The sequence below is a fragment of the Tachyglossus aculeatus genome, chromosome 3, assembly GCF_015852505.1.
Source record: "Tachyglossus aculeatus isolate mTacAcu1 chromosome 3, mTacAcu1.pri, whole genome shotgun sequence".
Lineage (NCBI taxonomy): Eukaryota > Metazoa > Chordata > Mammalia > Monotremata > Tachyglossidae > Tachyglossus > Tachyglossus aculeatus.
Genome location: NC_052068.1, coordinates 14,189,088 through 14,216,279, shown reverse-complemented (window position 1 = coordinate 14,216,279; position 27,192 = coordinate 14,189,088). Strand labels below are relative to the sequence as shown.

The window sequence follows — 27,192 nt, the reverse complement described above, 5'->3', positions numbered from 1 at the left end:
TGAACTAAGCACATAGGAGAGTGCAGTAGAGTTAGTAGGCATGATCTCTGCCCTCAAGAATCTTTCCATCTAGCGGGAGAGGCAGACCTAAAAACAGTGACAGGTCAGGGGAAGCAACAGAGCATAAAGATAATGGCATTCATTATGATGGCATTCGTTAAGTGCTTACTATGTGCAAAGCAGTATTCTAAGCACCGGGGAGGTTACAAGGTGATCAGGTTGTCCCACAGAGGGCTCACAGTCTTCATCCCCATTTTACAGATGAGGTAACGGAGGCACAGAGAAGTTAAGTGACTTGCCCAAAATCACATAGCTGACAATTGGCAGAACCGGGATTTGAACCCATGACCTCTGACTCCAAAGCCTGTGCTCTGTCCACTGAGCCATGCTGCTTCAATAAGTAATGTAATGATAAGTAATGGAGTGCCGTGGGGGTGAGGGAATGTGAGCATCAAGTGCTTAGGTGACGTGGAAGTGCTCAAGTGGCAGTTTTGGGGGGATAAAGGATGGGGAGCAGAGAGATTCATCAGGGAAAGACCCCTGGAGGAAATTTCCCTTCTGCTATTTCAGAAGGACCTCAGAGATGAGGAAGGTAGTGGTCTGCTTGATGGGATTGGGTAGGGAGTTTGGGGCGAAAGGGAGGGTTAGAATAGTAATAATTGTGGTAGTTAAGCACTCACTATGTGCCCGGCACTGTATTAATCTCTGGGAGAGATAGAAGATCATCAGGGCTCACAGTCTAAGTAGGAGGGAGAACAGGTATTTAATCCCCATTTTGCAGATGAGGGAACTGAGGCACAGAGAAGTGAAGTGACTTGCCGAAGGTCACATAACAGGTAAGTGCTGGAGCTGCTATTATTCATTCATTCGTTCAATCATATTTATTGAGCGCTTACTGTGTGCAGAGCACTGTACTAAGAGCTTGGGAAGGACAAGTTGGCAACATGTAGAGACGGTCCCTACCCAACAGTGGGCTCACAGTCTGGAAGGTGGGCTCGCAGTCTAGACTTCAATACAGTAGAGTTAGTAGACAGGTTTCCTGTACATAAAGAGCTTCAATCTAATAGGGAAGACAGACATTAATATAAATAAATTATGGATATGGATTTAAGTGTTGTGGGGCTGGGGGTGGGGTGAATGCCAAGTGCCCCCACCCTTCCAAGCCTTAATGAAGGCATATCCCCTCTGGGAGGCCTTCCCAGGCTAGGCCCCCTAAGGTTTCTTCTTCTCTCACTTCTTTCTGCAGCACCCGCCTTGCTCCCTTTGTTCTCCCCTCCTTCCAGCCCCCAAGCATGTATGTAAGTATCTGTCATTTATTTATTTGGATTGGTGTCTGTCTCTCCCCCTCTGGACTGTTAAGTTCATTGTGGGCAGGGAATGTATCTGTTTATTGTTGTATTGTACATTCCCCAGCACTTAATCCATCAATCAATCAATCAATCGTATTTATTGAGCACTTACTGTGTGCAGAGCACTGTACTAAGCGCTTGGGAAGTACAAGTTGGCAACATATAGAGACGGTCCCTACCCAACAGTGGTCTCACAGTCTAGAAGAAGCCTACAGAACCCGGTATTCCCAGGCGGTCTCCCATCCAAGTACTAACCAGGCCCGACCCTGCTTAGCTTCCAAGATCAGACGAGATCGGGCACGTTCAGGGTGGTATGGCCGTAGACATTATTAATAATAATTATTAACATTATTAATAATAATAATGGTATTTGTTAAGTGCTTACTATGTGCTAAGCACTGTTCTAAGTGCTGGGGTATTCATTCATTCATTCATTCATTCATTCAATCGTATTAATTGAGAGCTTTCTGTGTGCAGAGCACTGTACTAAGCGCTTGGGAAGTCCAAGTCGGCAACATATAGAGACGGTCCCTACCCAACAACAGGCTCACAGTCTAGTAGGGGGAGACAGACAACAAAACAAAACAAGTAGACAGGTGTCAAAACTGTCAGAATAAATAGAATTATAGCTATGTGCACATCATTAATAAAATAGAGCAGTAAATATGAACAAATAAAATAAATAGAATAATAAATATGTACAAATAAACACAAGTGCTGTGGGGAGGGGAAGGGGGGAGGGCAAAGGGAAGGAGGGGGGGTGATGGGGAGGGAAGATACTAGGTAATCAGGTTGTCCCATATGGGGCTTACAGTCTTAATCCTCATTTTACAGATGAGGCACAGAGAAGTTAAGTGATTTACCCAAAGTCACATAGCTGATAAGTGGCAGAGCAGGGATTAGAACCCATGATCTCTGAATCCCAAGCCCGTGCTCTTTGCACTAAGTGAAGCCACAGTGCTCTGCACACAGTAAGTGCTCAATAAATATGACTGAATGAATGAAGTGCCCAAAGGGTACAGAGCCAAGGGCATAGATGACCTGAAGAATAGAACACATATTCTCCTGTGTGTTAACTGTGGGATCTCTTCAGCTGCATACATTTAGTTTAGTCACAGTCAGTCTAACCAGAATTTAGTTTTTTTCCTTCTCTGAACTCCTTCCAATTTACTTACTTCTTTCTGGTTAATGAGGTGCCAAAAATAGAAGGCAAAATTCCAGGTGCCGCCTCCTAAGAGTAATGTGGATTCTGTACAGGACTGTGCAACCCCATTGTTTTACAAATAAACCCAAGTAATACTGACTGCACATGCAATCTTTGAAATGTGCATTCAGTTTCCTTCACATTCTTTCCGGGAATGTTCACAGTCCCCTAATTGCAGCGATCGTCTTGTATAGAATAATACTGTAGAATAATAGAACTATAGAATAATAATTCTATAGTTCAGGCATTCAGAATTTGGGGGAGCCAATAGCCAAACTAGAAGAAAATGTCCAAGCAATCAATTCTTCAATAGTATTCATTGAGTGCTTAGTATGTGCAAGAGTACTCTACTAAGTGCTTGGGAAATCAAATCTCCAAGTGTAAATTGAGGCTATACTGAATCCATAACTAAGCTTCTGTCCGTTAAGAAGAGCTAGAGATGTTTTTTCTTCCATTACATTTCCTGTGGGCTGTAAGTGGATTTCCAAGCAAACAGGAAGAGAGGAAGAAATCTGTTCGTGCTGAATTAGAAGATTGTCTTTTGATCATTTTATTTTACAGTATTCACCAATCTAACACAATAATTCATTCATTCAATCGTATTTATTGAGCGCTTACTGTGTGCAGAACACTGTACTAAGCACTTGGGAAGTACAAGTTGGCAACACATAGAGACGGTCCCTACCCAACAGTGGGCTAACGATCTTAAGAATTATTATGGTATTCGTTACGCTCTTGTGAGGTGTGAAGCACTGTACTAAGCCCTGGAGTGGGTTCAAGTTAATCAGATGAGAAGGCAATCTCTGTCTTACAGGAAGAGAGGAAAGACGGGTATTAAATTCAAACTTTACAGATGAGGAAACCGACATACAGAGAAGTAATGTGATGTGCCCAAGGCCACTTAGAAAGCATGTGGCAGATCTAGGATTAGAACCCAGACTTTCTGATTCCCAGGCCTGTGCTTTTTCTACCAAGTGAGGCTGCTTCTCTAACTGCCACATTCTTGACTTAGTTGAACATTCTGCCCTAATTTATGAGATATGATGTATAACCCTAGACTATGAGCAGCATTTGCCTAGTAACCTATGGAGCTAACAGCTATTTTGCACTTTGCTAGTGGTGATTGAGGTTAACGCCAGATAACCAACCCTAACTGATGCCATCAGCCCTCAGGAATCCTGACCCTCTAAATTTTATCCAGGGGGCTTAGTAAATATAGAATTTGCCTCCCCTGCTCTGTATAGCTACAGACAGATTATCTCCTGATGCCAACGGAGGGCTTTGTGAACTCTAGAGCCACAGAGTGCAAGAGCGTGAAGAGGAATGCTAGCCATTCCTCTTCGCCACCGGTCTCCTTAAAGCGAGGGAGAATTGAGCATTAAAAGAAAGAGAGGGATGACAAGTCCCTTGTTATTTTTGGCATTCTCAGACATTTCCATGGAGTTGAATGAGTCTCAGCTGAACAAGCATTAGCGGTTCAAGTAGGAGTGCAGGCTTCACCTTGGACTTCTTGAAACTTTTAACTTCTTTGGTTATTAAGTTTTCTCTGTGTGGCCCCTGGAGAGCCTAGGAATGAATCACTGACTCCTGGGAAAGCTCTGAGGGATTTTCAATCTTCCTGTCTCACTGGAACATCAAAACTACCACAGCAGGACGATCACTTCTCTAAAGGTAGCGAATGATAGTCCCAGTTCTAATACAATATCAAAAACGATGTGTCCTCTCTGATTTTTACATATATATGTGTATATAATTAATATATAAAAACACACATATATATATATCCATATATTCATGCATATATACTCATATATAAATAAATAAACATATTTATTTATTTATTTTATTTGTTCATATTTATTCTATTTATTTTATTTTGTTAATATTTTTTGTTTTGTTCTCTGTCTCCCCCTTCTAGACTGTGAGCCCACTGTTGGGTAGGAACCGTCTCTATATGTTGCCAACTTGTACTTCCCAAGCAATTAGTACAGTGCTCTGCACACAGTATGTGCTCAATAAATACGATTGAATGAATATACTCATACAACACATATGCATATAATGTTTTGTTTTGTTGTCTGTCTCCCCCTTCTAGACTGTGAGCCCGTTGTTGGGTAGGGACCGTCTCTATATGTTGCTGATTTGTACTTCCCAAGCGCTTAGTGCAGTGCTCAGCACACAGTAAGCTCTCAATAAATACAATTAAATGAATGAATATTGAGAGAGAGAGAGATATTTCCTTCTCGCACTGTTTGGAAAACTAAAGCATGAGAAGGACCCAATTTGCATTTATTCACATATTGAAAAAAATTCCACACCATAAGCGAACAAGATAACTGAACGCCCCGCAGTCACTTCCTACAATAAAATAGTCCCCCAAAGTCACTTCTATTCACAGGTGCTAATTGAGCCTGAAGCGCTTAGGTACCCCCCCTACCATTCCCTTCCTCCATTTATTTTAATGTCTATCTCCGCTGCTAAACTGTAATCTCCTTGAGGGTGACTATCATGTCTATTAACTTTATTGTGTTATACACAATCAGATAAGCAGCATGGCTCAGTGGAAAGAGCATGGGCTTTGGAGTCAGAGGTCATGGGTTCAAATTCTGGCTCTGCCAACTGTCAGCTGTGAGACTTTGGGCAAGTCACTTAACTTCTCTGGGCCTCAGTTATCTCATCTGTAAAATGGGGATTAAAATTGTGAGCCCCCCCGGGACAACCTGATCACCTTGTAACCTCCCTAGCGCTTAGAACAGTGCTTTGCATGTAGTAAGCCCTTAACAAATCATCATCATCATCATCAATCGTATTTATTGAGCGCTTACTGTGTGCAGACCACTGTACTAAGCGCTTGGGAAGTACAAATTGGCAACCTATAGAGACAATCCCTACCCAACAGTGGGCTCACAGTCTAAAAATACCATCAGTATTATTATACACTAAGTACAGTCTTGTCTTATGCTGTCAAGCCATCTCTGACCCATAGTGACTCCATGGACCCATCTCTCCCAGATAAGTAGGAAAGACAAGTGCTTTCACCCTGGCTCATAAACTGTTGATTTATATTAAAGTCTGTCTTCCTCTATAGACTGTAAGCTGGTTGCAGTCAGGGAATGTGTCTATCGACTCTGTTGTACTCTCCCAAGTGCTTAGTACAGCGCTCTGCACACAGTAAGCAGTCAATAAATAACACTGATGATGATGATGATGGTAATGTTGACGATCTGCAATCATCCTGGTAGTGGATCCATAGTGTTTTCTTGGTAAAAATAGGGAAGAGGTTGACTATTGCCTCCTTCCGCGAAGTAAAACAAGTCTCCTCCCATGCTGCTGCTGCCCATCATAGCTGAGTTTTGACTTGTAGCAGATTGTCTTCCCCTCGCTAGCCACTGGCCAAGCTAGGAATGGAATGGGTAGGCTTCTGCTTGACTCTCCCTAATATAGTCGAGACTGGTAGGGTACTGGAAACTCTCCAGTTGAGACGCTGAGAGGAGGACTAAGTACAGTGCTCTGCACTAAATAAGTACTACTGACTGATTAATTTAAGTGCTTCTTCCAAATTATGAATTTGCTAGCACTGATCCATCAACATCATCATCATCAATGTTATTGACTGCTTACTGTGTGCAGAGCATTGTACTAAGCACTTGGGAGAGTACAACCAAGTTGACAGACACATTCTCTATCTGCAACCAGCTTACAGTCTAGAGAGGGAGATAGACTTTAATATAAATCAACAATTTATGAGTCAGGGTGAAAGTATTTGTCTTTCCTACTTATCTGCAGGGACACTATTCCACGTGCTTAAAGTTTGGCGGTAGCATCGGAGATTGTTTGTTAAATCAATTTGTCTGTGGTCTCCTGTGCTGCAGGAAAAGAGCACTGGAAATGGTTTTGTTCTCTGTCTCCCCCTTTTAGACTGTGAGCCCACTGTTGGGTAGGGACTGTCTCTATATGTTGCCAATTTGTACTTCCCAAGCGCTTAGTACAGTGCTCTGCACATAGTAAGCGCTCAATAAATATGATTGATGATGATGGCGTGTTCGAAATTACTTCTTTAAAGTCAGGAATGAGATTCAAATAATTTTTCTGGGCAGGTAGCCCCAGTCCCTGGTGATACTAAGGTTTATTTATTTTTTGAAAGGTATTGTTAAGTGCTTACTTTGTGTTAAACACTATTCTAACCATTGGTGTAGGAAAAAGCTAATCAGACCAGATACAGTCCTGTCCCACTTGGGGCTCACAGTAGGAGGGAAAGCAAGTATTGAATCGACATTTTGCAGCTGATGAAACTGAGGAACAGAGAAGTTCAGTGGCTATCTCCCCCTTGAAACTGTGAGCTGGTAGTGAGCAGGACTATGTTTATTGTTATATTGTATTCTCTCAACCGCTTAGTACAGTGCTTTGCATAGAGTAAGTGCTCAATAAATATGAATGAATGAATGAATGAAAGTTTCATAGCAAGCAAGAGGTGAAATCAGTATTAATAATGATAATGATGGCATTTGTTAAGCGCTTGCTATGTGCAAAGCACTGTTCTAAGCTCTGGGGGGATACAATGGGATCAAGTTGTCCCACGTGGGGCCCACAGTCTTAATCCCCATTTTACAGATGAGGCAACTGAGGCTCAGAGAAATCAAATGACTTGCCCAAGGTCCAACAGCAGACATGTGGTGGAGCCAGGATTCGAACCCATGACCTCTGACTCCAAAGCCCGGGCTCTTTCCACTGAACCACGCTGTATTAGAACCCAGGTACTCTGGATCCCAGGCCCATGCTTTATCCGCTAGACCTTACTGCTTCTTAAAATAATAATAAGCAGTTCCTCTTTCAGATAGTCCCTCTACCAGACAGTTCTATAGCAGAATACGCATGATCATGGAACTGCTGCAGAGTATATTTGGAAGTCTTCTTTTATTTTATTTTTTAATGTCATTTGTTAAGCACTTACTATGTGCCAGGCACTTGAATAAGCTCTGAGGTAGGTTTAAGATAATCAGGTTGAACACAGTCCCTGGTCCACATGGGGCTAACAATCTTAATCTCTATTTTACAGATGAGGTAACTGAGGCACAGAGAAGTGAAGTGACTTGCCCAAGTTCACAGAGCAGACAAACGGCAGAGCCAGGATTAGAGCCCAGGTCCTGTAAGTCCCAGGCCCGGGTTAATAATAATAATGGCATTTATTAAGTGCTTACTATGTGCAAAGCACTGTTCTAAGCGCTGGGGAGGTTACAGGGTGATCAGGTTGTCCCACAGGGGGCTGACAGTCTTGATCCCCATTTTACAGATGAGGTAACTGAGGCCCAGAGAAGTTAAGTGACTTGCCCAAAGTCACACAGCTGACAATTGGCAGTGCCGGGATTCAAACCCATGACCTCTGACTCCAAAGCCTGGGCTCTTTCCATTGAGTCACGCTGCGGGTTCTACCCTGTTGTCTTTTCTTATGCCACTGAGTCGTCTGTGACCCATAGAGATGCCATGGACACATCTTCTAGACTGTGAGCCCACTGTTGGGTAAGAACTGTCTCTATATGTTGACGACTTGTACTTCCTAAGTGCTTTGTACAGTGCTCTGCACACAGTAAGCGCTCAATAAATATGATTGATTGATTGATTGATCTCTCCCAGAATGCCCCACCTCCATCTGCAATTGTTCTGGAAGTCGATCCACAGCGTTTTCATGGTAAAAGCAGCATGGCGCAGTGAGATAGAGATAGACAGACCTAGAAGTCAGAAGGTCATGGATTCTAATTCCGGCTTTGCTGCTTGTCTGCTGTTTACTTTTCTCATCTGTAAAATGGGGATTGATACTGTGAGCCCACATGGGACAGGGACTGTGTCCAACTTGATTTGCTTGTATCCCCCCCAGTGCTTTGTACAGTGCCTTGCCACATAGTAAGCTCTCAACAAATGCCATAATAATTATTATTATTACCATTGACTCCTTCCATGCAGCAAACTTGAGTCTCCACACTCGTCTCTCTCCCGTGCCGCTGCTGCCCAGTACAGGTAAGTCATGATTTGAACCAGATTGCTTTCCAATCGCTAGCCACTTCCCTAGCTAGGAATGGAATGGGAAGGCCTCTGCTTCACTCTCCTTCCTGTAGTCAAGACTGGTAGAGGACTGGAAACTCTCCAGGTGTGACCCAAAGAGGGGATCATATTCTGCACGCCTCTTCAAAGGCAAAGGAGGAATCTTGAACAGAGAGCAAGAACACTACAATTAACCCAATCATCATGTCCCCTACAAGAAGCATCCCCTGACTAACTTCTCATTTCCTCCTCCCTATTAAGCTTTCGTTTCTGTGTTGCTATGCATTTGGGCCTGTGCCCCTGAGGCACTTTGATACATATGCTTCTTCTATTTGTAAACTATTTTATCATCTGTCTCCCCCTCCAGATTGTAAACTCTTTGAGGACAGGAATCCTTCCCAGACTGAGCCCTCTCCTTCCTCTCCCCCTCCTCCCCCTCCCCATCCCCCGGCCTTACCTCCTTCCCCTCCCCACAACACCTGTATATATGTTTGTATGTATTTATTACATTATTTCTTTATTTTGTTTGTACATATTTATTCTATTTATTTTATTTTGTTAATATGTTTCATTTTGCTGTATATATGTTTGTACAGATTTATTACTCTTACTTCTACATATTTACTATTCTATTCATTTTATTTTGTTAATATGTTTTGTTTTGTTCTCTGTCTCCCACTTCTTGACCGTGAGCCCGCTGTTGGGTAGGGACCGTCTCTATATGTTGCCACCTTGGACTTCCCAAGCGCTTAGTCCAGTTCTCTGTGCACAGTAAGCGCTCAATAAATACGATTGAATGAATGAATGAATGAATCTTGTCTACCAACTCTGTTGTGCTGCACTTGACCAAGTGCTCAGTACAGTATTTGGCATGCGGTAAAATCTCAATGAATACCATTAATTGGTTGATGATTAATTTCTTCTCTGAAGAAGAATTCTCATTTCTAAATCCAGTGCTTCTAAACTGTGAGCCCATGGTCTTCTAGACTGTAAGCCCATTGTTGGGTAGGGACCATCTCTATATGTTGTCAACTTGTACTTCCCAAGCGCTTAGTACAGTGCTCTGCACACAGTAAGCGCTCAATAAATAAGATAGAATGAATGAAAGTACTTCTTGCTGGGACCTTATAAATCAGACTATTTTAGAGTCATCAGAACATAGAAACCTGAATGGTAATGTCTTTCAGTGGAGTTGTGAAGCTGGACTGTAGATAAATCGTCTTTGATTTCAAATTTGATTGTACTGATGGAGAGACTGTGATGTACCTAGGTCTGAAAATAAATATTCATAGCTAACATTCTCTCCGACCATCTTTGCTCATAAAGATAGTTTGTAGTTGCACAAATTAGTTTATTCCATACAGGGCCTGACCTTGTTTGCAAATCTGCCTCTTAGGATGCCAATCTTTGCCAAATCTTCTAAATAAATCAAAGGTCATGTCTTCACATCCTGGCTGGTTTTATGTATCTCAAAGAGCTTCCTCCTCAATTGGAGAAGGCATATTGAAACATTCTTGCTATCTGGATAGGATTCCTTCCATAATACCAATAATTCATTCATTCATTCATTCATTCAATCGTATTTATTGAGCGCCTCCTGTGTGCAGAGCACTGTACTAAGCGCTTGGGAAGTACAAGTTGGAATGATAATCACCATAATAATTGTGCTATTTGGTAAGTGCTTACTATGTGTTAGAAGCAGCATGGATTAGTGGAAAGAGCATGGGCTTGGAAGTCAGATGTCGTAGGTTCTAATTCTGACTCCACCACTTGTCAGCTGTGTGACTTTGGGCAAGTCAATTATCTTCTCTGTGCCTCAGTTACCTCATCTATAAAATGGGAATCAAGACTGTGAGCCCCAAGTGGAACAACCTGATAACCTTGCAACTATCCCAGTGCTTAGAACAGTGCTTGGAACATAGTAAGCGCTTCATCTCCCCCTCCCCATCCCCCCCACCTTTCCTCCTTCCCCTCCCCACAGCACCTGTATAAATGTTTGTACAGATTTATTACTCGATTTTACTTGTACATATTTACTATTCTATTTAATTTTGTTAATATGTTTTGTTTAGTTGTCTGTCTCCCCCTTCTAAACTGTGAGCCCATTGTTGAATATGGACCGTCTCTAAATGTTGCCAACTTGTATTCCCCAAGCACTTAGTACAGTGCTCTGCACACAGTAAGCGCTCAATAAAAATGATTGAATGAATGAATGAATGAACAAATACCATCATCATCATCATTATTGTTATTATATGTTAAACACGGTACTACAAGCTGGGGTTGATGTAAGATAATCAAGTCAAAAGTGTTTATGATCAGGCTTTTAGAGAAATGGTGACTTGACACCTGTCCACATGTTTTGTTTTGTTGTCTGTCTCCCCCTTCTAGACTGTGAGCCAGTTGTTGGGTAGGGACCGTCTCTATATGTTGCCAACTTGGACTTCCCAAGCGCTTAGTACAGTGCTCTGCACACAGTAAGCACTCAACAAATACGATTGAATGAGTGAATTAATGAAAGTCCCATATGAGGCCCAAGTCTAATTATGAAGGAGAACGGATATTGTCACCACTTTGCAGAAGAGGGAACTGAGGCACAGAGAAGTAAGTGACTTGCCCAAGGTCATACAGGCAGTAGGTGAGTGGCGGAATTTGGATTAGAACCCAGAACCTTGGACTCGCGGTCTGTTCTCTTTCCACTAGACCATGCTACTTCTCTGTCTTTGAGGAGGATGTTACTAAATGTACTGTGAAGCAGTGCCCCGATACCGTGTATTCCTTTATAGAGCTGTCATTGTTTATGTTCTTCTGAATGTTAACTTCTGGAAGCTAACATGCCTTTTCCCCCAGGCTACGCCTTTGCTTGCTAGATGCCTGAAACATTTCATTGTGGATTCTAGGATCTGCCAATATGGTATTTCTGAGGGAAGAGTGGTTTCGTTGTCAAACAAAAAGCACAGGGTTGGAGATGGAATTTGGATTCAGCAGATTTTAGGTCCTGGAGTCTAAAATGTTGGGATAGGTAATGAAGACTCGATTACCGTGGAGGGAGAAATCTGAGCATTGGGTTTTAACTAACCAGAGGTGAAAAAGGGACCTGGTCACTGTCACCAAGATGTCTCAGTCTTCATCACTAGAAATTCTCAGTCCATATTAATATAAAAGGCCTGGAACAATAATAATAATAATAATAATAATAATAATAATAATAATGACATTTGTTAAGCCCTTACTATGTGCAAAGCACTGTTCTAAGCGCTGGGGGGGATACAAGGTAATTAGGTTGTCCCACATGGGGCTCACAGCCTTAATCCCCGTTTTACAGATGAGGTAACTGAGGCACAGAGAAGTGAAGTGACTTGCCCAAAGTCACACAGCTGACAAGTGGCGGAGCCAGGATTAGAACCCATGACCTCTGACTCCCAAGCCCGGGCTCTTTCCACTGAGCCACACTGCTTTTCTAGCCTGGAGAGTATGACCTGAGCATCCAGGAATCAATCAATCAATCAGTAAGTGTTATTTACTGAGTGCCTACACTGTACTAAGTGCTTAGGAGAGTACAATACAATAGAGTTGGTAGACACATTCCTTGCTTACAAGGATTTTCTAATCTAGAAGGCGGAGAGACATTAATGTAAATGAACAATGTATGATCATGCACCTAAATGCTGTGGGGCTGAGGATGGGGAGAATATCAATGTCAGGCAGTTGTATTTATTGAACACTTACTGTGGGTAGAGCACTGTACTAAGCATTTGCAAAAATTCAGTGTAACAGACACAATCCCTGCCCACAATGAATTTGCAGTCTAGAGGGGGAGACAGACACTAATATGAATAAATAAAATTACAGCTCAGAGGTTACAGATTTAAGTGCATAAGAAGGTAGAAAGGAGAGGAAGCCGGGGAAAAGAAGGCAGGGAAATGATAGCATGTGTAACTTGGCAGTATCTAAATTGTGAGCTCTTTGTGGGCAAGGATCCTGTCTACCAACTCTATTATATTGTACTCTCTCAAAGTTTAGTGCAGTGTCCTACACTCCTAAATTCTCAATAAATGCCACTTATTGATCTACTGAAGCCTTGATGAGGTGGTGGTGGGGATAAGAGTAGGGCCTATTCACAGGATGAATGTTATTTCCTGAGAAGCTGTCGGGAAGACAATGATTCTCTGGTAATACACCCCGAGCTCTCCTGATCACAGCATTGTGAGTTTCTATGGTACGATCATTAATCACATCTCCCCTTTTATGACCTTCATCCCTTGGGCAATGAACTTATTTGTCCATCTCCCCTGCATTGCAACCACCATTGCTATAGCATTTGGTTTGGTCCTCTTTAATGAATTAACTTAAGTAAGGAAATGTTCATGGGTCAAAGGGCCAATTGGTGAGTTAAGATTCTCAATTTTTTAATTCAAATCTTATTTGACTACTGACCTTTTCTGGGACCACCCTAGAAGGGATACTGAGGGATACATGGATAAAATTGTGCTCACATATTTTACAATTCTGAAATATAATAAAAGTTTGAATCTACTAGGCTTAATCAGAAATTCACTCCACCCATTCACTACATCTAAACTCATTAATATCAAGTTGCTATTAGCTCAGTTCCATCAAAACTAACTCAGAGTTACTTTTACCAACACAATTTTATTGGCTTTCATGTGTACTTAGGTTTCTGATCTAAATAGCCAGGATGCAGGGGGAATATTAAAGTTCAGAGGGTCTGAGAAATCAGGTTGAAGATAGTAAGGAAGTAGGCTCTTGCGGGAAAAAAATGAGTATTTCCCCATTTGGACTGGGCCAGGAATATCTTTACTTGAGATCTGTAAAACTGTACTGGACAAAGAGGTGGGGAATAGCTTCCTGAAGTTTTCCATTCAGCCCAAAGGATGAACTGGATATGATCCCCTAGGTCATTTCCATGGAGAATGCCTTTGATTTCATGACATGACATCTGCTTTTGATTGTGGAGTGTTTTGAGAGAAAAACTTAGGGTGAGATTCTAGTCAGAAGAGGAATTAGCCACCTCTTCTGTAGGTTCCCGAGATTCACACAACAGGAGGTCGCCTCAACCTCCGTGGCTTAAAGTAGTGATACTCAATCTTTGTCTCTTGGGCTCCGCACAGCTCTTTGAGGTCTTACACCTGGTTAGCTTTGGAGACCCCAATTCTCCTCGACTTTTGATTCTTTCAGAATGAGTGGAATGCAGGTCGTAGAAGAATTCTTCGACCGTGAGCCCTATGTCGACGGACCTTTTTTTTAATGGTATTCATTAAGTACTTACTATCTGCTAGCACTGTACCAAGCACTGGGATAGATACAAGTTAATCCAGTTGGACACAATCCCTGTCCCACGTGGGACTCAAAGCTTTAATCTCCATTTTACAAATGAGGAAACTGAGGCACCGAGAAGGTAAGTGCCTTGCCCAAGGTCACACGACGGATGAGGTGGAGATGAGAATAGAACCCAAGTCCATCTCACTTCCAGGCCCTTGCTCTTTCCACTAGGCCAGGCTGCTTCTCCTAAGGTGTCCAACCTGATTTTTTTGTATTTACAAGATATGGACAGCACTTGGTGGGCGGAGAGTCAGGCAAGAGAGAAGGAAGCAAGAAAGAGAAGCTTGCGAGAAAACAGTGAACGTAGCCAAAGCAATACCAGCATTGCTGCCAATTTCCCAGAAATTCAAGCCAGCTAGCCAGCTGCTTCACTTTGGCCCAATATCTGTGTCTTGGATAGACCGGGAAAGAAGAAGAGGTCCTTAGACAGCTGACTCTCAGTGGGCCAGAGCGTAGCTACTGAGCTGCAGTCCAGGTAGATTTTCCTGTTGCCAACTTGTACTTCCCAAGTGCTTAGTACAGTGCTCTGCACACAGTAAGCGCTCAATAAATACGATTGATTGATTGATTGATTTTCCTACCACCCTGGTCTTTGGGCCTGGAAGTCAAAAGGTCATGGGTGCTAATCCTGCTCGGCAACATGTCTGCCGTGTGACCTGGAGCAAGTCACTTCACTTCTCTGTGCCTCAGTTAACTCATCTGCAAAATGGGGATTGACACTGTGAGCCCCATGTGGGACAGAGACTGTGTCCAACCTGATTTGTCTGTATTCATTCATTCATTCATTCATTGAATCGTATTTATTGAGCACTTACTGTGTGCAGAGCACTGTACTAAGCGCTTGGGAAGTACAAGTTGGCAACATATAGAGACGGTCCCTACCCAACAGTGGGCTCACAGTCCGTATCCATCCCAGCACTTATGGAAGTGCCTGGCACACAGTAAGTGCTTAACAAATACCATAATTATTATTATTAAATACCATGATTTTTATTTATCTATATGGGTAGTTGTAGTAGTAGTAGAATACCTCACTAACCTTGATTGGAGAGGTGTGTCTGTCTATCAGCAGCATTTCTCAGCGGAAAGAGCCCGGGCTTTGGAGTCAGAGGTCATGGGTTCAAATTCCGATTCTGCCAATTGCCAGCCATGTGACTTTGGGCAAGTCACTTAACTTCTCTGAACCTCAGTTCCCTCATCTGTAAAATGGGGATTAAGACTGTGAGCCCCCCATGGGACAACCTGATCACCTTGTAACCTCCCCAGCAGTTAGAACAGTGCTTTGCACTTAGTAAGCGCTTAATAAATGCCATCAAAAAAAAAAAAGTGAAAAGGAAGAGAAGCACCATGGCCTAGTAGATAGAGCATGGGTCTTCGAGTCAGATCACCTGGGTTTTAATCCTGACTCCACCACTGTGTGACCTTAGGCAAGTCACTTCACTATTCAGTGCCTGTTACCCAATCTACAAAATGGGGATTAAGATTATGAACCTCCTGTGGGACATGGATTGGGTCCAAGATGATTAGTTTGTATCTAACCCAGTGCGTAGCATAGTGCCCGGCATATAGTAAGTGCTTAACAAACACTATTAAAAAGAGGAAAGTTTGGACTTGCATAGTGATAATAATAATAATAATAATAATAATAGTAATAATAATGGTATTTATTAAGTGCTTTCTATGTGCAAAGTGCTGGTCTAAGCACTGGGGGGGATACAAGGTGATCAGGTTGTCCCACATGGGGCTCACAATTTTAATCCCCATTTTATAAATGAGGTAACTGAGGCACAGAGAAGTGAAGTGACTTGCCCAAAATCACACAGCTGACAAGTGGTGGAGCTGGGATTAGAACCCATGACCTCTGACTCACAAGCCTGTGCTCTTTCCACTGACCCATGCTGCTTCCCTGAGCCACACTGCTTCCCTAGTGATGTGGCGGGGGATCAGAAACCAGAAAAAACAATCCCCAAATGAACTACTCAATAGGCTTCTAATTCTAGCTCCACCACTGGTCTGCTGTGTGACCTTAGGCAAGTCATTTCACTTCTCTGTGCCTCATCGACCTCATCTGTAAAATGAGGATCGAGACTGTGAGCCCCACATGGGACAGGGATTGTATCCACCCCGATTTGCTTGTATCCATCCCAGCACTTAGTTCGTGCCTGGCAAAGAGTAAGTGCTTAACAAATACTGCAATTATTATTAATAGTATCATAATCATAATAATTATTAAAGGCCTCATCTTCTATAATAATAATTGAGTTATGTCCTTGCAACACCTATGATATGGATGCAGCATCAGTCATTGCCATTGTGTTTTTGAGATGTTGCATATTGCAGCGTGGCTCAGTAGGAAAGAGCCCGAGCTTTGGAGTCAGAGGACATGGGTTCAAATCCCAGCTCCGCCAATTGTCAGCTGTGTGACTTGGGGCAAATCACTTAACTTCTCTGGGCCTCAGTTACCTCATCTGTAAAACGGGGATTAAGACTGTGAGACCAATGAGAGACAACCTGATCACCTTGTAACCTCCCCAGTGCTTAGAACAGTGCTTTGCACATAGAGAGTGCTTAATAAATGCCATCATTATTATTATAACCTAAGGGTTCTGTCCACTAACCTGTAAGCTCCTTGAAGGCAATAATTAAATCTCCTCATTCTGTTGTATTCATTCATTCAATCATTTATTGAGCACTTACTGTGTGCAGAGCACTGTACTAAGTGCTTGGGACGCTCCCTACCCAGCAATGGGCTCACAGCCTAGACGTTGTATTCTCCCAAGTGCTTAGTACTCTATGATATGCAAATTCATGAAGCGTTCCATATTTTTATGTACATATGTATAATTTTATTTCTTTATATTAGTGCCTTTTATACTTGTTTTGAAGTCTGTCTCCCCTGTTCTAGGCTGTAAACCCAGTGTGGGCCAGGATTGTCTCTCTTTATTGCTGAATTGTACTTTCCAAGTGCTTAGTACAGTGCTCTGCACACAGTAAGTGCTCAATAAATACGATTGAAAGAATTAATGAATGAATGTTCTGCACAAAGCAAGCATTTTCTAAATACCTCTGATGGACTGATCCATCTCAAATGATAAATGGTTCCCCAAACTCCAATAACACTGCTTTAAGCTACTGTATTACCCCGAGACAAGAACATCTTTGCAAAAAGTGGTTCCTGCTGCATTACGTCGTGTTCCTCTTCCCATAAGCATGATTAAAAATCTTTCTCCACGCAGATGTGAAGAAATACCTCAAGCAAAGTTCATGAATGGGGAATGAAATCAAGTCGAGCATGTCTCACCTATAGGGAAATAGCTCATTGTCCAGAAAAAACACACGGGGACGGGAGAACTCCCACCTAGGAGGTTGCCTAGGCCCCAGGAGGCCACCCAATACAGTGTGCTACAAGCAGTTCTTCTCAAAGGCTCTCAGAGGGAAATAAAAAATAGACTGTGTAAACAGAAGATCAAAACAATAACCTTGCAGATCTTTCAGAATGACAAATGCTTGTCCGGATCTTACAGTGGGACTCAAATTGCCGTGATCTTTCCATATCTACAGCTTATATAGGGCTCTGAAAGACTTAATAAGGTGCAGATCGGGGTGGGGGATGCTTCTTCCTATCTATCTGCTTTGTCCCTTCAATCAATCAATCGTATTTATCAATCAGTCGTATTCAGTCGCCTGCTGTGGACAGAAGGCAGTGTACTAAACGCTTGGGAGAGCACAACGCAACAATATTCCAGACGCATTCCCCGCTCCCATCTCAAAAGAGCTGAGCTCTGCTTCATTACCCCTGGGTTTTCAAAGCGTAGTGAGTCTGGCTGGACATATGATGCTCATCAACCGTCAATGGGCATCTGAAGAGTGCTCCACTGATTCATGGGCACAGAATTCAGCTCTACATCATCGCAAACTGGTTTGTTGACAGCTCCTCCGCACCCCACCTCCCTCAGTGTGAGAAACAGATCCTCTCAGTCAGACCCAGAGTATGTGCCCTAACAGAAGCCACATGAGAATTGGAGGAATGTGGTGGTTGTTATGATATTTATTAAGTGCTATAATTGTGGTACATGTATGATAATATATAATTATATTTAGATAAAGTGCTATAATTGTGGTACACGTACGATAATATATAACTATATTTAGATATTAAAATTAGCTGTTTCTATTTATGTCTGTCTCCCCCTCTAGGCTGTAAGCACGTTGTGGGTTGGGAATGTGTCTGTTTATTGTTATACGGTACTTTCCCAGGTGCTTAGCACAGCGTGGCTCGGTGGAAAGAGCACAGTCTTTGGAGTCTAGACTGTGAGCCCACTGTTGGGAAGGGACCGTCTCTATAGGTTGCCAACTTGTACTTCCCAAGCTCGTAGTACAGTGCTCTGCACACAGTAAGCGCTCAATAAATGATTGATTGATTGATTGATTGAGTCAGAGGTCATGGGTTCAAATCCCAGCTCTGTCAACTGTCAGCTGTGTGACCTTGGGCAATTAACAACTTCTCTGTGCCTCAGTTACCTCATCTGTAAAATGGGGATTAAGACTGTGAGCCCCCTGGGGGACATCTTGATCACCTTGTAACCTCCCCAGTGCTTAGAACAGTGCTTTGCACACAGTAAGCACTTAATAAATGCCATTATTATTATTATTCATTCATTCAATCATATTTATTGAGCGCTTACTGTGTGCCTAGCCCTGTACTAAGTGCTTGGGAAGTACAAGTTGGCAACATATAGAGACGGTCCCTACCCGACAGCGGGCTATTATACAATAAGCACTCAGTAAATACAATTGACTGACTCTACAACGATCATGTTGTGTGACCTTGGGCAAGTCACTTTATTTTTGCCTCATTTTTCTCATCTGTAAAGTGGGGATTCAATACCTGTTCTCCCTTCTGCTTAGATCATGAGCCTCCTATCGGACAGGAACTGTGTCTGACCTGATTATCTTGTACTTTCGCCAGTGCTTAGTACAGGGTTTGGCACGTAGTAAACACTCAATGAATAGTCATTCATTCACTCAATCGTATTTATTGAGTGCTTACTGTGTGTAGAGCACTGTACGAAGTGCTTGGAAAATACAATTTGGCAACATATAGAGACCATCCCTACCCAACAACAGGCTCACAGTCTAGAAGAGAGAGAAAGACAGCAACACAAAACAAGTAGATAGATGTCAATACCATTAAAATAAATAGAATTATAGATATATATGCATCATTAATACAATAAATAGAGTAATAAATATGTACAAATAGACACAAGTACTGTGGGGAGGGGAAGGGGGTAAGGCAGAGGGAGAGAGTGGGTGCGATGGAGAGAGGAGGAGGAGCAGAGGATAATAAAGGGGGGCTCAGTCTGGGAAGGCCTCTTGGAGGAGGTGAGCTCTCAGTAGGGCTTTGAAGGAAGGGAGATAGCTTGGTGGAGGTGTGGAGGGAGGGCATTCCAGGCCAGAGGTAGGATGTGGGCCAGGGTCGATGGCGGGACAGGCGAGAATGAGGCCCAGTGAGGAGGTTAGTGGCAGAGGAGCAGAGTGTGCGGTCTGGGCTACAGAAGGAGAGAAGGGAGGTGAGGTAGGAGGAGGCAAGGTGATGGACAGCCTTGAAGCCGAGAGTGAGGAGTTTTTTCTTGATTCGTAGGTTGACAGGCAACCACTGGAGATTTTTGAGGAGGGGAGTGACATGTCCAGAGCGTTTCTGTAGAAAGATAATCCAGGCAGCAGAGTGAAGTATAGACTGAAGCGGGGAGAGACAGGAGGATGGGAGTTCAGAAAGGAAGCTGATGCAGTAATCCAGTCAGAATAGGATGAGCGATTGAATCAGCAAGGTAGTAGTTTGGAAGGAGAGGAAAGGGCGGATCTTGGCGATGTTGTGGAGATGAGACTGGCAGCTTCTGGTAACGGATTGGATGTGTGGGGTGAATGAGAGAGCAGGGTCAAGGATGACACCAAGGTTGCGGGCTTGTGGACAGATAGGATGATAGTGACGGGAAAGTCAGGGAGAGGACAGGGTTTGAGAGGGAAGGTAAGGAGTTCAGTCTTGGACATGTTGAGTTTTAGGTGGTGGGCAGACATCCAGGTGGAGATGTCTTGAAGGCAGGAGGCTATACAAGCCTGGAGGGAGGGGAAGAGAGCAGGGATTGAGATGTAGATTTGGGTGTCATCAGCGTAGAGATGATAGTTGAAGTTGTAGGAGTGAATCAATCAATCAATCAATCGTATTTATTGAGTGCTTACTGTGTGCAGAGTACTGTACTAAGTTCTTGGGAAGTACAAGTTGGCAACATATAGAGACGGTCCCTACCCAATAGTGGGCTCACAGTCTAGAAGGGGGAGACAGAGAACAAAACAAAACATATTAACAAAATAAAATAAATAGAATAGATATGTACAAGTAAAATAAATAAATAGAGTAATAAATACATACAAACATATATACATATACACAGGTACTGTGGGGAAGGGAAGGGGGTAAGGTGGGGGGATGGAGAGGGGGAGGAGGGGGAGAGGAAGGAAGGGGCTCAGTGTGGTAAGGCCTCCTGGAGGAGGTGAGCTCTCAGTAGGGCCTTGAAGGGAGGAAGAGAGTTAGCTTGGCAGATGTGGGGAGGGAGGGCATTCCAGGCCAGGGGGATGACGTGGGCCGGGGGTCGACAGCGGGATAGGCGAGAACGAGGCACGGTAAGGAGAATAGTGGCAGAGAAGCGGAGGGTGCGGGCTGGGCTGGAGAAGGAGAGAAGGGAGGTGAGGTAGGAGGGTGGCGAGGTGATGGACAGCCTTGAAGCCCAGGGTAAGGAGTTTCTGCCTGATGCATAAGTTGATTGGTAGCCACTGGAGATTTTTGAGGAGGGGAGTAACATGCCCAGAGCATTTCTGGACAAAGACGATCCAGGCAGCGGCGTGAAGTATGGATTGACCTGGGGAGAGACAGGAGGATGGGAGATCAGAGAGGAGGCTGATACAGTAGTCCAGACAGGATAGGATGAGAACTTGAACGAACAGGGTAGCGGTTTGGATGGAGAGGACGGGGGGATCTTGGCAATGTTGCGGAACTGAGACCGGCAGGTTTTGGTGACGGCTTGGATGTGAGGGGTGAACGAGAGAGCGGAGTCAAGGATGACACCAAGGTTGCGGGCTTGTGAGAGGGGGAGGATGGTAGTGCCGTCAACAGTGATGGGAAAGTCAGGGAGAGGGCAGGGTTTGGGAGGGAAGACAAGGAGTTCAGTCTTGGACATGTTGAGTTTTAGGTGGCGGGCAGACATCCAGATGGAGATGTCCTGAAGGCAGGAGGAGATGCGAGCCTGGAGGGAGGGGGAGAGAGCAGAGGCAGAGATGTAGATTTGGGTGTCATCAGCGTAGAGATGATAGTTGAAGCCGTGGGAGCAAATGAGGTCACCAAGGGAGTGAGTGTAGATCGAGAACAGAAGGGGACCACGAACTGAACATTGAGGAACCCCTACAGTAAGGGGATGGGAGGGGGAGGAGGAGCCCGCAAAGGAGACTGAGAAAATTGGCCAGAGAGATAATTAGAAGCAACGTGACTCAGTGGAAAAAGCACGGGCTTTGGAGTGAGAGGTCATGTGTTCAAATCCCGTCTTCGCTGTCAGCTGTGTGACTTTGGGCAAGTCACTTAACTTCTCTGTGCCTCAGTTACCTCATCTATGAAATGCGGACAACCTGATCACCTTGTAACCACCCCAGTGCTTAGAACAGTGCTTTGCACATAGTAAACGCTTAACAAATACCATTATTATTATTATTATTATTATTATTATTATTAAGAGGAGAACCAGGAGAGGACGGAGGTTGGATAACATACTAATATCATCATCATGTTGACATTATTATTATAATTCCTGTTGCTGTAAATATCTCCGACATCACTGCTGTAGCCTCACCACCCAAATCTAAAGCAAGACCCTACCTTAGGCCCATCAGTAGTCATTCATTCAGTTATTCGATCGTGTTCATTGAGTGCTTAGTGTGTGCAAAGCACTGAACTAAGCACTTGGGATAATACAATACAACAATAAGCAGACACATTCCCGGCCCACAACACGCTTGTACTCAAGAGGGGGAGGCAGACATGAACATAAAGGAATACATACATTACAGATATGAGTGCTGTGGGGCTGTGAAGGGGATGAATAAAGGGAGCAATAGGAATGGGAGATAAGGAAAGAAGGGCAAGAAGAGGGCTTAGTCAGGTCAAAGTTTGACCATCACAGGACCTGAAGTGTAATTTTCCCTCACCTTCCTTAGGCTTCCACTGCCAGTGAAAGGCCCATCTGAACCAGGCCAGTGTGATCATAATAACAATAATAATAATGGTATTTAAGTGCTTATTACATGCCAGCCATTGTACTAAGCGCTGGGGTGGATACAATTTAGTACAGTGCTCTGCACACAGTAAGCGCTCAATAAAAACGATTAAATGAATTAATACAATTAGGTTGGACACAGTCCCTTGGCCCACGTGGCTCTCACAATCTCAATCCCCATTTCACAAATGAGATAACTGAGGCACAGATAAGTGACTTGCCCAAGGTCACACAGCAGACAAGTGGTGGAATTAGAACCCCTGACCTTCTGGCTCTCTGGCCTATGCTCCAGGGACCTTGGAAGAAGTGAATCCACCAAACAGTCGATCAGTGGAGGTTATTGAGTGCTTATTGTGAACAGAGCTTTGTACTTAACACTTGGGAAAGTACACTGCTACCACATTACTACAAGCACTTAGCCTATCCTTCGTTGATCCTTGCTGACTTCTCTGCCTCCTGTCTCTCCCCACTTCAGTCCATACTCCATTCTTCTGCCCAAATTGTTGCCCCTCGAAAACATTCAGATTGTGCTTCCTCACTCCTCGAGAAACTCCAGTGGTTTCCCATCCACCTCCGTCAAACTAAAACTCCTCACCATTGGCTTTAAGACACTCAATCACCTTGCCCTCTCCTACCTCACCTCACTATTCCCCTACTACAACCCAGCCCACACCCTTCATTCCTCTAATGCTTACCTTATCACTGTATCTTGATCTCATCCATCTCATCATCGACCTCTCACCCTCATCTTGCCTCTTCCCTCGCCATATCAGACAGATGATTGCTCTCCCTAACTTCAAAGTCTTATTGGAGGCACACCTCCTCCAAGAGGACTTCCCTGACTAAGCCCTCCTCTCTCCTTCTCCCTCTCCCTTCTGCATTGCCATGCTTGCTCCCTTCCTTCATCCTCCCTCCCAGCCCCACAGCACATATGTACATCACTATAATTTATTTATTTATTTATATTAATGATTATCTCCCCCTCTAAACTGTAACCTTTTTGTGGTGAGGGAATGTGTCTGTTGTTGAACTATACTCTTCCAAGCACTTTGAACAGAGCTTTGAACACTGTAAGTGCTCAATAATTATGAATGAATGGATTGCAACGCAATTGGTAGATGTGATCCTTGCCCATAAGGAGTTTACAGTCTACATTGTGCAGACAAATATTAAAATAAATTAAAGACAGGAGAAATAGTTGTGTAGAGTACATGAAAATCAACTTTGAATTTAGTAATAATAATAATGGCATTTATTAAGCACTTACTATGTGCAAAGAACTGTTCTAAGCACTGGGGTAGATACAAGGTAATCAAATTGTCCCACGTGGGGCTCACAGACTTAATCCCCATTTTCCAGATGAGGTAACTGAGGCACAGAGAAGTTAAGTAACTTGCCCAAGGCCACACAGCTGACAAGTGGCGGAGCCGGGATTTGAACCCATGACCTCTGACTCCAAAGCCCGTGCTCTTTCCACTGAGCCACGCTGCTTCTCTATTATTAAGTATAAAAATAATCATGACAAGCTGCCCAAAGAATCAATCCATCAGTTGTATTTATTGAGCATTTTCTGTGTGCAGAGCGTTGTACTAAGTGCCTGGGAGAGTGCAATACAAGGAAGTTGGTAGACATATCCTCTACCCACAACGAGCTCACAGTCTAGAGGGGAAGATAGACATTAATATAAATAAATTGACGATATGTACATAAATGCTGTGGAGCTGAGGGAGAGGTGAATAATGGGAGCAAATTGGGGTGTCGCAGAAGGGAGTGGGAAAAGAAGAAATGAGGGCTTAGGCAGGGAAGGCCTCTTGATGAATTGCCTTTAATTAAGACTTTGAAAGTGGGAAGAGTCTGTTAGAAATGAAGAGAGAGAGCATTCCAGGCCAGAATCAGGATATGGGTGAGCAATCAGTGGCGAGATAGACAAAATCAAGGTATAGTGAATATGTTGGCAGCGTGGCTCAATGGAAAGAGCCCGGGCTTTGGAGTCAGAGGTCATGGGTTCAAATCCCGGCTCCGCCAGTTGTCAGCTGTGTGACTTTGGGCAACTCACTTCACTTCTCTGGGCCTCAGTTACCTCATCTGTAAAATGGGGATTAAGACTGTGAGCCCCACGTGGGGCAACCTGATCACCTTGTATCCTCCCCAGCGCTTAGAACAGTGCTTTGCACATGGTAAGAGCTTAACAAATGACATTATTATTATTATTATTATTATTATTATTATGAGAGGAGTGAAATATGTGGGCAGAAAGGTGAGGTAGGAGGGAGCGAGTTGATTTATTCGTTCAATCGTATTTATTGAGTGCTTACTGTGTGCAGAGCACTATACTAATCACTTGGGAAGTACAAGTCCGCAACATATAGAGACAGTCCCTACCCAGCAACGGGCCCACAGTCTAGAAGGGGGGAAAGATGGCGTTTGTTAAGCATTTACTATGTGCAAAGCACTGTTCTAAGCACTGGGGGGGATACAAGATGATCACGCTGTCCCACTTGGGGCTCACAGACTTAATCCCCATTTTACAGATGAGGTGACCAAGGTACAGAGAAGTTACATGACTTGCCCAAAGTCACACAGCTGACAATTGGCGGAGCCGGGATTTGAACCCATGACCACAGACTCCAAAGCCCGTGCTCTTTCCACTGAGCCACGTTGTTTTTAGTTTCCCAATGATGCGGAGGTGGATGGGAAACCATTAGAGGTTCTTACAGAGTGGAGAAACATGGACTGAAGGTTTATTAAGCAATTGCTGTGTGCAGAGCAATGTACTAAGTGGTTGGGAGAGTACAATATTGCAGAGTTGGTAAATAAGTACCCTGCCTCCAAGAAGCTGAGAGCTCAAAAGGGTAGGGAAACATTGAAATAAATAAATGGATTACAGATATATCCATAAATTTTGAGGGGATGAGGGTGGAGTGAAAAAAGACTACAAATCCAAGTGCAAGGATCACACAGAAGCAAGGGGGAGTAGGGGAAATGAGGACTTATTCATGGAATTCCTCTTGGAGTGGTGCTTTTAATAATTGTAAGTAATAATGTTTTGTTTTGTTGTCTGTCTCCCCCTTCTAGACTGTGAGCCTATTATAGGGTAGGGATTGTCCCTATCTGTTCCCGAATTGTACTTTCCAAGTGCTTAGTACAGTGCTCTGCACACAGTAAGCGCTCAATAAATACGATTGGATGAATGAATGAAAGCTTTGAGGTCAGTGCAGTAAATTGATACGATCCCTGCCTTCACAGAATTTTAAATCTAGCGGGGAACCTGAGGGGAATGAGCAATAGCTTGGATAATAACAATAATTGTGGTATTTGTTTAGCGCTTACTATGTGCCAGGAACTGTGCTAAGGGCTGGAGTGGAAACAAGCAAATTGGATCAAACATAGTCCCTTTCCTGCATGGGCCTCACAGCCTTAATCCCCATTTTACAGATGAGGTAACTGAGGCACAGTGAAGTGAATTGGCCAAGGCCACACAGCAGACAAGTTTGGCGGAGCCAATAGATATGGGAAGGAAGAATGACATTATAAGAGCTGAGCGGAGGAGAAAAGTTCATGAGAAAAGAGGGCAGCAAGAGAAAAGATAGCCATCTCCTCTGGAACCTTGGGTCTATAGAAAATGGAAGTCTATGGCTTACCATTTTTGTTATTTTTTTTCTCCAGAAGATTGGGAACAGAAACAAGATGGGTCAAGACTTTTTTAAACTCTGTTGCTGAAATTTCTACCTCCTCTGGGAGTGTGAAACTCCATCCAGCATTCCCTAAGAACTCCTGTTAGTGTAGGAACCAAACAAATCAACATGGAAAACACATTAACTCCAGGACAGGACTTTCCTGTTGCATTGGTTGATGTTGCTAAGAGTCTATCTCATCTGTACTGAATAAAGCCTTGACTTTTGGGATGTCTTAAATGTAAATCAGATTTCTCCTTTCTTGATAAAGGGGCATGGAGAGGGGGAGGAAATTTGAGAAAGGACCAAGGGAGCAGCAGAACTCAACTCTAACAAGGCCTGTGAGTAATTCAGAAAATAAACCAATCTAATCCCGTGTTTATTTTTGTTTTGGAAGGTTTAGTGATAATATCATCTATCTGAGAATATGGGTGCTGGTTATTATTTTTCTTCTTCACTTTCTGCCTCTGTCCTTTTCCTATGCGAGTCTCTGAAGGCTTAGGGCAGTAATTATGATCCATGTCTTCCATTCATTCATTCATTCAATCGTATTTATTGAGTGCTTGAGGGCTCAATAAATACAATTGATTGAGTGCTTACTGTGTGCAGAGCACTGTACTAAGTGCTTGGGAAGTACAAGTTGGCAACATATAATAATAATGATAATAATAATGGTATTTGTTAAGTGCTTACTTTGTGCAAAGCACTGTTCTAAGCACTGGGGAGGTTACAAGGTGATCAGGTTGTCCCACGGGGGGCTCACAGTCTTAATCCCCATTTTACAGATGAGGGAGCTGAGGCCCAGAGAAGTGAAGTGACTTGCCCAAAGTCACACAGCTGATAAGTGGCAGAGCTGGGATTCGAACCCATGACCTCTGACTCCAAAGCCCGGGCTCTTTCCACTGAGCCACGCTGCTTCTCTAGAGACGGTCCCTACCCAACAACGGCCTCGCAGTCTAGAAGGGGGAGACAGACAACAAAACAAAACATGTGGACAGGTGTCAAGTCCTGACACTCAGGTCTCAGGATCTTAAAACTCTAATTCGGGTAATCAAGGGTACCACAGTGAGAGGAAATACTCAGAGGTTAATGATCAATTAATCAGTTGTACAATTAATGAATTAATTCATCAGTAATACATATTATTATTATTAATAATAATAATAATGGCATTTATTAAGCACTTACTATGTGCAAAGCACTGTTCTAAGCACTGGGGAGGATACAAGGTGATCAGGTTGTCCCCCGGGGGCTGGGGTGCACAG

At 43.4% G+C, this 27,192-nt stretch overlaps 2 non-coding genes across 2 annotated transcripts; both read right to left on the bottom strand.

Moving 5' to 3' along the window:
- Positions 1–1,555: 1,555 nt before the first annotated feature.
- On the bottom strand, positions 1,556–1,674 carry LOC119925918. The gene has a single exon (XR_005449845.1). It is a non-coding gene; the product is annotated as a 5S ribosomal RNA (ribosomal RNA).
- A 4,235-nt stretch (positions 1,675–5,909) lies between these two features.
- Positions 5,910–6,047, bottom strand: LOC119926359. The gene has a single exon (XR_005450244.1). It is a non-coding gene; the product is annotated as a small nucleolar RNA SNORA7 (small nucleolar RNA).
- Between the last annotated feature and the right edge of the window lie 21,145 nt (positions 6,048–27,192).